We start from the raw sequence: 12,596 nt of genomic DNA, 5'->3' as shown, positions 1-12,596 counted from the left end.
ATGTTGGAACCCCATACACACATCTTTGCACATGCAATCTCATTGTTATAAAATGCATACTTATTCTTAAAAAAACTTTATCAAGTGTCAAGACCTCAATGAAGACATCCATAAATTATTATAGCTCTTCCTACTTAGCTTCCCTGACACCACTTTGTCCCCTGAACTGTAGTATGTCATTTGGAAAGATATCATATCATAGCTTAGTCACCTATTATGTCTCAAGCACTTGCTCAACATTTAATCTTCATAAAAGTCCTGAGATGAGATAATGATCCTCATTTTACAGATTAAGAACTGAATATTAAATTACATAAAAGACCCAAGCCATTGAAGTTTGTAACATGAAAACACAGATTTAAACTCCTTACTTGCTAGTTGTTTATATTTATCCATCCATTTAGCACTCTGTCAGAAATGTATAAATGTTTATCTGTTTATCCCCATAGCATAATTATTTAATGACTCTCGAGTGATTGAATGAATGGGTGAATGAATGAATGAATGAATAAAGGTTTTTGTTTCTAAATTCAAGTCTTTCATATTAGCTTTGAAGAGATTTACAAAGTGCTAAACCTCAAGCAGATAAGAACATTTATGTCTAGTTCCCGTATCTATCCTATTTAAAAGTTACCTTTAGAGGTTAGCAGCTTTTTTACCTTTGGCACTCGATTAACACATAATTATCTTCTTATTGTGAAAATGGGAAGGTTATCATGACATTTGGTGGAAAAAGTCAATTGAAAGAGTACATTCTGTGAAATTTAATAGTTGGAGAGGATATCCAACACTGTGCTTTATTATTCTGCAAAACATCTATACATTTAGCCACATATAATTTATATTTATAAAACCCATAAAAGCTCACCTAAAATTTTGGCAGGAAACTAGTAGGGTTAATTGAATAATGTACATCTTAAGCATTTATAATAAGGCAAATTATAATTTTTTTGCCTGTTTGGCAAACCTGTACAGATAAACCTCCCCAAGTTTAATGTCATGTCATATCGAGCTTCTTGAGAAAAAGACATAAAAACTTCTGTGATTATGATCAAATGAATAAATATCCTTTCAAACATAGTAAATTTAGGCTGTAAAACCTAAAATCATGTATTGTCAGAATTCCAAGTTAATAGTGAACATAAAGTGATTGTATCTAAGATGCTACCAAAATTTAAGTAATATGTCACTTATCTAGTGTCATTTCTAGCAGACAAATTTAATAGTGTATTTAAGAATCTATTATGGTTACATTCTATGGAGTATTGAAGGCAGGGTTTTCCTGAGTGTTTTGAAAATTTTTTGAAAATTGTTTGAAAATTTATAAGCTTGTTTTTTGGCCTTCCCAGAACTTAAAGATAATATTTAAAGACTCCTATAGATGAGTAGAAAATATTTTATGGGGAGTTAAGTTTTCAGTGAGCAAATTTTTATAAAACTGACATAACTTTCATTAAAAGATTTTAAAAACATGGGTCAAAGATTTTATTAATGAATTACAGATGAATGAATACGACTAGATACACAATTAGTCATCATCTATAGGTCAATGATTAAGTGTATTTCCAACAGTCAGAGCTCTTGCATTTCTTTGGACTGAACTTATTTGTATTATTATCAGATTGCTACAAATTGCAGTTACAAGTAGCTCAAGGGTTATGAGAGATGAAATAAGCCATGGGGTGAACTTGACCTGGGGTGACGATAGGACATTCCAGGGTTTTATTTATTTCCCATTTCAAAATATTTTACAAAAAGCTCTGATACTTGAATAACACATCTTAGAAAAGCTTTTCTATAAACTTTTGGTAGTTGAATCTTGGTGGGATATGGTATATCCAATGCTCTCAAGGCTCCAGAGAAGGAAGTGAGGCTACTTTGGCTGAGACAAGGGAAGAATTGGATGTGGCTTCTGAAAGGGAGCCTGTTGGGTAGAGTGCAGGGAGCAGGTGGGTGGGTGGTGGAGGAGGTTGTAATGCTGAGTATGCCCCCCTACACCAACTTTTCTGAAGTCTGAGCTTCAGTAAAGTATTTAAATGACAAAAAACTTGATGTGCTGAAAAGAGTTCACACTGTGGTAGTGCAGCACCCAGTCAGCATGGGAGACCAGGAATACAAGAGCAGAGGGGATTGTGAGAGAAGTGCACACAGAAACCTCTGGAGGAGGTTTAAGGCTTAGCAAGGCCTTTGTGGAATCAGAGCTGTGAGGCAATCCTCTTGCTATCCAAATGATCAGAGAGGTGCCAGTACTGTTTGGATTACATATAAAATGCTGAAGGCAATACCTTCAGTAATGAAAGTATGCATGTTTTTTATGGTTTTGAAGGGCTTACATGGAAAACAGTTCCTGTAGGTGGTTTGTATGGTACCCATCAGGTTGTTAGTGAGTGTTAAGGTTCTCCCTGGAGTCTCCATTTTCAACTTTGATGCTTTTTCTGTAACAGTTTCAGGGCCCCTGAAATGGCTTACTTCCTCATCTCTGCTCACCTAACATCTTTCAAACAGTTCTACCAGAACCATGGAGGTTACACTGGTGGACTTTAATCTTACATTTGTCTGCAGATTTGTTGCATCTAGGAAATAACATCAACAATTCCACTATGCTCTTCCCAGTTAGGCCATAAGCTCCTGAAAGGTACTGAACATAACAAATGTAATATCTATTTTTGTTCTTCAGTAATATTTGCTCATGTAGGAAGTATATTATGAGTCCTTCCTAATGAACTCTAAAGGAAATGACAGCCATGGGCAAATCACTTGTTTTCCTTTATCACCCCAAGGCATTGACAATAAATATGATATAATCAAGGGTTTGATTCCATGAATTTGAGTTGTGATCAGGTTAATGAGCATTTCAAAATCATTTGTCGAGCAATATTGATATACTGCACTGTCATATTTATTACCTCACCTAACTCTGTTTAGTTTCCTGAAAGTACAATATTCAAGAAGTAAAAAGAGATGCTAAGTAAAAATAATCATAAGGTATCATGAAATTACTGAGTGTCAGAGTCAGAAGTAGTAATCAACACCTCTGATTTCTGATGCTATTTTGATCATATCACAGGTATCTCCCAGCTATGCTTGGAGCTTCAATAAATAACCAGAAGAGATCTCAGGGCATGGTGGAGTGTGTGTGTCTAGCATTACCTCTTTTGATCTCCTCTCTTTTCATTCAATATGCATCTTCCTCTTCCTTTCGCCCGCAAGATAATGAAGATGAAAACAAAAATAAGATTAAATTAAACTATATATTTGACCTTAAAAAAAATCAATTAGCTCATGATAGTTATCTAGATAGTCTCAGCATACTTAGCTGGATAGTGATGCTGCTAAAAATTATACCTCAGTAGTTTGTTAATGAATGGATGTTGTAGAAATCTGATGTGTTATTTTTATTTTCCAATTTCACTTTTTTTTTTTCCTTTACTGTTGTTTATATCTTGAGTCTTCCAATTGCATGGAAGTGAGCTAGTGAAAGCTGTGCTGACACTCGGGACTTAAATAGTTTAGATGATGGCTCAGTCTAGAAAATGTTGTAAGTCTCCTCTAATTGCTACATTTCAGAGGATATATTCCTTCAGTTGACTTCTTCCATCAATTGTCATAATAACCTTCCCATTCTTCACAATGAGGAGATAATTACATGTAAAGTGGTGTCTATGGTAAAAGCTGCCAACTTCTAGACAGAAGCCTCGGTGTAGTATGTATAACAACTTGGAAATCAATGTTCTTATCATTTTGAGGTTTAACACTTTGTAAATCTTTAAGATTTTGCTTTGAAACAGCAGGATTCATAGCCCTGAGCAAAACCACTTCAAATACAAATATTTACTTTTTATTTTTAAAGTGAAAAATTTGCAAAATAAAATATAAGTTTTATTTACAAAGAAGCCTTTTGCCTATAATGAATGGCTGTTGGGATGCATCTATCAAATTGTGTAATCCATTATTCTGAAATAAAATTCAAAACAAATCAGATATGATAGTGCATGACTAAGTCAAATCTGATTATGATTGCTGGCTCTGCAAGCTCTAAGAGAAAATTAAGTTTTTCAGGTCTCAGTTTCCTCATCTATAAAAAAGTAAGTAACATAGTTAACTATTCGAGTTCAGCTCTAAAGTCCAGGCTGGAACAGAGCAGGTTGTCTATGCCCTAAACTGTGAATAGTTTGACATTCGAATTAATAGCCAGTGTTCTGAACTCACTGTCTCTGTTATTTCACCCTTGCTTGGGGTGAGTGATCCTTTTCATTCAAATGTCCCTTGCAGCTCCTGCTTGATAAATTTTAATCTGTCTGCTTGATAAATTTTCTTTTGTTTTTCTTTTTTTTATACTAATTACCTTTTTTCTCCTTGGGGTGCTATTTTATCTGCACATTTATGCCTCGTCTTTTCAGCTAACACTTTTCTCTGTCATTATCTAAAACATTTTAAAGTGAAAAAACATATTCTTGCTCTCTTTAAGTGTGTTTATGTGTATGTGTGTTTGACTCTAAGAAATAGCCTTCTGCTTTATATTTTTGACACCTAATGACATATATTTACTCAAAATCTTTCTTTTGAACTCTTAAAGCCATTGCAGATTCATTACTAAGTATGGTGAGTCTATTAGCTTACTACTGATGCATAACAAGTTATAAAAAATGTAATACCATAAAATAACATATATTTATTATCTCACAGTTTCTGAGTAGAGAATTCAGGCATAGTTTGTCTGGGTTTCCTGCAAGGCTGTAATCAAGGTGTCTGCCAAGACTGGATTCTCATCTGGGGCTTTCCTAGGTCATGTGGGAACCATCTGCCTCCAAGTTCATGTGGTTGTTGGCAGAATTCAGGTCCTCATAGGCCTCTGGATTGAGCATCTAAGTTTCTTTCTGGCTGTAGTTCAGTGGTCACCCTCAGCCCCTTGTCGTCTGGTTCTATCGATATGGTGGCTCACAACACAGTTTGCTTTTTTAAAGCCAGTAAAAGAGAGCATCTCCTCGAAAGACAGATGTTACATGCTTACGTAACACAGTCATATACACCAAACCCTGTACATCCTGTCACCTTTGTCATATTCTGTGGTGTGATGTCATAGGTCTTGCCCACACTCAGGAGGAGGGGATTATACCAGGAAGTTAAAGTCTGTCCACCACAGTGAATGCAGGTAAGACATCTGAACACTGAAAGATTATTTACTATATTTCTTTTTCATTGGTCAGTGGAGGCCAGATTATTTATGTAAACCATATGATATACCATGAACTGTATTCAAACATAACAATGGCATTTCACTAAGGGTCTTAGGTAGCAGGGTAGTGATATGATCTGGCATTTTAGAAGGATCACTGATTACTATCTGGAGAAGGCAATTGGAGGGGAACAAGATTGGCAATAGAAAAATCAATTATGCTGCCCTTCAATCCATGTAAAAGGCAATGTCACATCAGATTAGGGAGTAGTTACATGACTGACAAACAGTGGAAGAAATTGAGATGCTATTCTGAAAATAGAATTGACAGGGCCTGGTAAAGAAAAAAGAATTGTTTTGAAAATGACTTATCTGGAAAGGAAATAGATGATGTTCATCTACTGAGGTTTACATAACTGAAAGAAGAGTAGGTTGGGAGGAGGGTTGGTCAGTTCAGATCAGGGCAAGACTTCACCCTATGAAAGATAACTGGAGGTTAGGAGTTTAAGAATAAAATGTGGAACATGTTCTCAGACTAATACTCAATTTAGATTAGTGAAGGGATCCAAGACCGGAGGCAGAGTAAGAAGTGGCAGTCAAAAGAAGAAAGAAATCCATACAATATGAAACTAAGGGAAAACAGAGTTTTAAGGAGCAAATGCCAAAATTGTTTACTAAGGATAAGTTATAGGTAAAATAAATAATGAAGAATCTATTGCTTTATCAATAAAGACATTTTAGGGACATGTCATTACTGCAGATGTTTCTTGTGTTATAGCTCTTTGGACAAGGGCCTTCTGAATTTATTTGTAGGTACAAAAAAACTAATATTGAAAATTAGTTTCTTAAAGCGCTGTCTACTTTCTTCTACTTAGAGTAAAATTTCACTTGAAGAAGTCCAGCATTGGATTCTGAAGAAATATATGTGCATTGGCCCCTTGAAAACCTGTAAATGCTGTACAGCATTTCGGGAAACAGAACAATTGAAACACAAATTATTTATTCCTCCGGAGATTTATTTGGGATCGAAACTGCCATTTGTTCTGAGGTGACAAGTACAGGTCTAGCACTTCTCTTTGAATTCTCTTGCAAACTTTATTTAAGCATTCCAGTCTCAGTATAAGGCATTCCTGGAGATTAATGACTGCCTGGGAGGGGTTGTTCTTTGGTCCATTAACTCCAACCAGTCATTAATTTCCATGAAAGGTCGTGCATGAAAGTTATTATTACAAATATGAACTGAAAATGAAAGAAACATGCAGTAGGTGTATTGATTTCATCCTCTCCCCCAGGATGATGCAAAGTCATTTCATTTGTATAAGGATCTTCAAGAAAAATAATGTGCCTGCAACATAAACCAATCAGTTTGCTTAGTACTATTCTTACCAATCTAGTTTTGCTACATTGAAGCAATTAACTGCAAAATAGGAGAACAGAAGTCCCCAGAGCTAATCTAAAAGTCTTGGTTGAACCTACATGTATTAATCTTAACTATAATTTCTGTTAATCACAGTGCCTTTCTTTTTTTTTAATATTGCCCTAGTTTTTATTGGGGTTTGACCTAAGTTTGGCAGAAATAGTTCTATAAGATGCAGATTTTGGTTTTAACTTTTAAGGATATAAGTTAACCATTTATTCTCCTAAAATACACTAAATACTAAATTAAACTATGAAGGCTAAAAATAACTTTTGGTTCCAAATATTTAAGTGCTTTTTCAAATGCTTTCCATAATACTCAGGAAAATACACCAGAAATCATCAAGAGAGGAGTAGGGCTTCTAAAAAGCAGACTCTGATCATGAACTTAAATCCTTTAAACACACTTTGAATATTTTTTGTTCAATTACCATGCATTTTAAGAATTATTGGATAAAATGTATGGACAAAAACACTTGATATGGTACCTTATACATGTGTAGGTATAAGAATAAATAAAGTTGTTAAGTCTTATCTTTTCTAAGCATACCATGATATACTTCTTCCAATGATATTCAGTCTTTATCTTTAATCTTACAAAATATTTAATACTCTCAACATTCTCTTCTAAAAATTATAATTACATGTTATTTATGGTAGTCACCAGACAAATCATTTTTAGCAGTATATGCTTTTATTTTGTATTAAATGTATAGAAAGTCTTGATTATTAGGCCTGACAAATTAATGGTACACATATGTGCATATGCACACATAATATGCAGAACCATGCATATATTCACATGAGCTATTTAGTTTGGCTTATGAAAAAATTCAAAAATTTGACTGGCATTGCTATAACAAAACTCATTCAGTTTTGATCTATTAATTTATGTCAAAGATATGTACATGTAAGTTCATATTGGCATGCACAAATATCCATACACATTTCACACATACAGAGTATATATATATGTACACATATACATATATGCATGTTTATGTGTATGTATATATATATATATATATATATATATACACACACACATAAGTGTGTGTGTAATTAATACCAAAATGCCCAACACATGCAAGCTATGTAATTATTGTAGGAATATTAAGCTGGCAGCACAGTTTTCATTTTATAAATAACTTATATTTAAAGATAGGTTTCCATTGATTTATGGATCAGATCAAATCAGATCATTCAAAATAAATGTCAGTAATTTTTTTATAAAACATAAAATAAATTTTATTATCTCTATAACTTGAATTTGATACATTCAATAATCTGTCTTATAAAATGTGATATAGATTTTTTAAAAAATACTTATTAACATGTTTATTTCAGTTGAAATATGAATTAAGTTGGTCACTGTTAGAAGATGAGTCTGATCCATCTGAACATTTAACAATAAAGGTTTCTTAGACATATACATCATATAACAATTATTACCATACATTGAATAAACTAAATCTGGAACTTCAAAATATTGACACAAATGTATTTAAAACCTGCTACAGAAGTATTTTCCAAAATACATCATGATGATATAAGTATATTCAAATTGATTTTTAGTTTTTTTAAACCCTTTTTTATTGTATCAGATTAAATGAGGTGCCCCAAATATAATTAAGAGTGAAAGACACACAGATATAATTAAATAGCCATTTGATAAGATCTTGTTAAGCATTTTTGATATAATTTACAGAATCTGAGAGAAGAAATGCCACTACTGATTTGGCAACAAATGATTTTACATATATATGGTTTCCAATTTGCTTTCAACATTATTAATGGAGAAGCTCATAGTCCATTGATAGATTATTATAAGAAGTTTTTTGATGATAAATTGTGCTCATTAGTTTGGCTTATGAAAAAATTCAAAAATTTGACTGGCATTGCTATAACAAAACTCATTCAGTTTTGATCTATTAATTTATGTCAATAAGTTTTCTTAGTACTTATATCTATAAAAATAAAGGACAGTCTCATAATAATAGGCAACCTTTGGGCACATTAATAAATGAAGTCAACACAGAAACTCAGAAACTCATACACAAAACAGCCCAAACTTTTTATTAAGAGATAGGTTTGAAAAATGGTCTCCCTTTTTATATTTAATAATTATCCATGCTTATAATATATGTGTTCTTATCAAATATATACTAGTAAAATTATATTTATCACCATTTTTAACTTAGCATCATTTCACAGAAAATTCAAAATTAAATATGAAGGATTTTATTGCTGAAAGGATAATCACATGAAAGTGTTCCATCATTAATATATATCATAACAGGAGAAAATTATGTGGGAATATATAAAATAACATTAGTTCAATAAACAACCTATTAACATTCTTACAGTATTAAAAAGTCTTGTCTCCATATCATTTTTCTTTTTCCTATTCACAGGTATAATAAAAACACTAAGTGCAGAATTACCTAGTATACAGGCAAGACTCTTTTGCCCACTTTGTTTTCAAATAGATGTTTTTAAAACAGTTTTAGATTTATAGGAAATTTGAAAACAGGGTACAGAGAGTCTCATATGCCTTCTACTGAGTTTCTGCTATTATTAACATTGACATTCGTATGATACATTGGTTACAATTAATGAACCAATATTGATGCCATATTGTTAACTAAAACCTATAGATTATTCAGAATTCTTTAATTTTACTTAATGCCCTTTTTATTTTGGTTCTAGGCTTCCACCCAGGTTACCACATTGCATTTAGTCATCATGTCTCTGTAGGCTCCTCTTGGCTAAAACAGTTTCTCTGACTTCCCCCTTTTAGGAGACTTTAACTGTTTTAAGGAGTACTGGTCAGATATTCTGCAAAATTTCTCTCTTGGAATTGTTCTAATTTTTATTTTTCATGGTGAGTAGGGTTATGGGTTTTTGGCAAGAAGACTGGGTGGTGAAGGGCATTTGCATCACATTGTATCAAGGATAAGTACTACAAGCATGATTTATCACTGTTAACATTGACTATGTCCACTTGGCTGGGGTTATGTTTATCAGATTTCTCCATTATTCAGTTTCTCTTTATCCTCATTTCCACATTCTATTCTTAGGAAGGAAGTCTCTGTGCACAACTCATACCTAAAGAGTGAGGAATCATGCTTCACCTTCTTGAGGGCAAAATAGCTATGTGAATTATTTGAATTTCTTCTACACAGGAGATTTTTTTCTCTCTTATGTATTTATTTATTCAATCACATTTGCATCAAAATTGACTTATGGATATTATTTTATGCTTTGGGTTAAAATCCAATACTTCTTTAATTATTTATACCTTAAGTTAGTCCATCTTTAGCCACTGGGAATCTGTAGTTGGCACCTGTGCCCCTCTGACACATCCTTATCAGTGTAGAAGTGTGTGTGTGTGTGTGTGTTTTGAGCACCATCTACTTTTCAAGTCTCCAAGATGTTCCAAGCTCATCATGTATCCTTTAAACCCCTGTCCTCGAGTAACACAATTCTGTAAGGAGAAGGGCATTAGAAGTCAAGGTCTGGGTGCTAGGTGTGCTCAGTAATATTGGGGTGTGTTGTTTCTAAACACTTTCAGCTACCAGTGCAAGGAAGTGAGTGTATGTGAACTAATATCTATACATACAGGTATCTACAAATATTTGAACTTCTGTATCTATATTTAGCCAAATGTTAGTTCATACTGTGACTGATCGTAACCCATTACCACATCGCTCCTTCTACCTCCTTCCATCCTTATGTGTACACTCCCCCTCCAACAGGGAGAAATCTGGCTCCTTCTACCTGCCACACATTTACTTTCACTTCACTTCCAGGATACAGACAGAGCCATATCAGAATTGTTCACTCAAAGTGCCATCAAAAGCAACTTTCATAATAGAGTGATTATATGCAATTCTTTTGGCCTTTAGTCATAGGGACTCCACCCATTCCAAGATTATTTGGGTCATCATCTATTCTCTAGACCTGGTCAGTAAGATTATTTCATTTATAATGCAGTTAGATTGTTTTGGCATAGTCTACATTCCATCCTGAGACCCTACATTGTCCTGAAAAATATTTTTATTTGCCTATGCTTTGCTCTTTGTGCTGTAAAGTACTGTGGGTTTGGTCATATATCCACCATTAAAGTATCATTCAGAATAGCTTCTCAAACCCTAAATGATATTATATGTCTCACTTTTTAGCCCTTCCCCTTTTCTCTAGTTACTCTAGCAATCACTGATATTTTTATAGTTTCTATTCTTTGTCTTTTCCAGAATGTCATATAATTTGACTCACATAATTTGTAGTATTTTCACTGACTTGTTTCATTAAGTTGTATCTCTTTATGGTTTATCCATGTCTTTTGTCTTATGAAAGCTCATATTTTTAAATTGCTGAAAAATATTCCATTATTGTTCATTCCGTAACTGTGGTATGGATTTACTGCAGGCTATTTAACCACTTGCTTGTTGAAAGATACCTTGGTTGCTTCCAGTTTGTAGCCATTGTGAATAAAGATGCTATAAATATTTGCATGTGGGTTTTTGAAAGGATATCTGTCTTTCAAAGTGGCTGTACCATTTTGCATTCCCATCAGCACTTTGAGTGAATTTGAATTCCTACTGCTTCAAATCCTCACCAGTATTTCAATGGTCATATTTTTGAGATTTTAATCATTTTAATGTAGTGTCATTCATTATGGTTTTAATTTGCATTTCCATAAGACCTCCCAGATAAAACACAACTACATTGACTAATTCAGTATCAAAATGGGACATCTTAAAATGTTTTCTCAATATTTATATATTAAATATGGCCACTGTGAACAACACAATTGCTGAACATGAGCAAACATAAATAAGAGAGAGAGCAAAAGACAGAGAGAGAAATAGAGAAAAAATTAAGGACATGGAAAATGTTATGCCTTCAGTAATTAGAAATTGCACATTATTCTCAAGAATAAATACAATATTTACACAAATTGAACATGACTGTGTCATGCAATTTACTGGAGATACAAAGATAGTTACCTCAGGAATTATTTTATAATTTGGATCTTAAAGAATTAAATTAGAATTTACTAATAAAAAGATAAATTTGAAAAGTCTTTATGTATTTGGAAGCTGGTAAACATACTTCTAAATTACTTCTTGGTAAAAGAAGAAATTAGGTTATGAATATCAAAATATTTAACAAATAATACATATTTTAAAAAGTGAGAAAAAATGAAAATGATTCTCTAGGGAAGTCTGTGGCCCTATGTATGTAAATTATAAAAGAATAAATACTAAAATCAATAAACCAGTGGCCAACTTTAGAAAGCAGAAAGAGAAGAAAAAGAAATACAGAAAAAAGAATACGAAAAAAGATAAAACATCTAAAAAATAGGAAAACTACACAAACAAGGTTTAAAAAAATGGTTATTTGAAAAGATTAACAAAGTAGATAAACCCCCAAAGAATAACTATAGAAATAAAAATAACAAATAAAATTATTATAATAAAAATTTGGACATGATGGCACATTGACTCTGTATTTTTGTATTCAGCCAAATTTTATGCAAATGTGATGACATAAAAAATTATCTCATGAATATAGTTACTGATCAAGGAAAAAATTAAAAGAACATAATTATAGGTAGCAAAGCTTAAAATATAATAGGTTTTCTCTATACAAATTTAACCCAACAATTTTGAAAACTCATGTAAACAATAAAACAAAAATTTTGAGAAAATGTAATTTACCAAAAGTGACTAAAAATAGGATGCACCAATTTTCCTGTGTTTCAGAAATTGAATCTCTAATAAAAATCTCCCACAAAGAGAACATTCATCCAAAGATTTTACAGGAGGGTTCTTAAAATGTTCAAAAGCTAAAAAGGCATACAATGCTCATGTATGGGAAGAGTTAACGGAATCACTTTAAAAAATTTTACCGTGAATAAATACATGGTCTTTTCAAATTGATCTTAAATTTCAACGTAATTTCCATAAAAAGCTCAAGCTCATGGAATTTTCCAAAG

This window comes from Manis javanica, chromosome 8 (assembly GCF_040802235.1).
Source record: "Manis javanica isolate MJ-LG chromosome 8, MJ_LKY, whole genome shotgun sequence".
Classification (NCBI taxonomy): domain Eukaryota; kingdom Metazoa; phylum Chordata; class Mammalia; order Pholidota; family Manidae; genus Manis; species Manis javanica.
The sequence above is the reverse complement of the archived record's forward strand: the minus strand, read 5'-3'. Positions refer to the sequence as shown.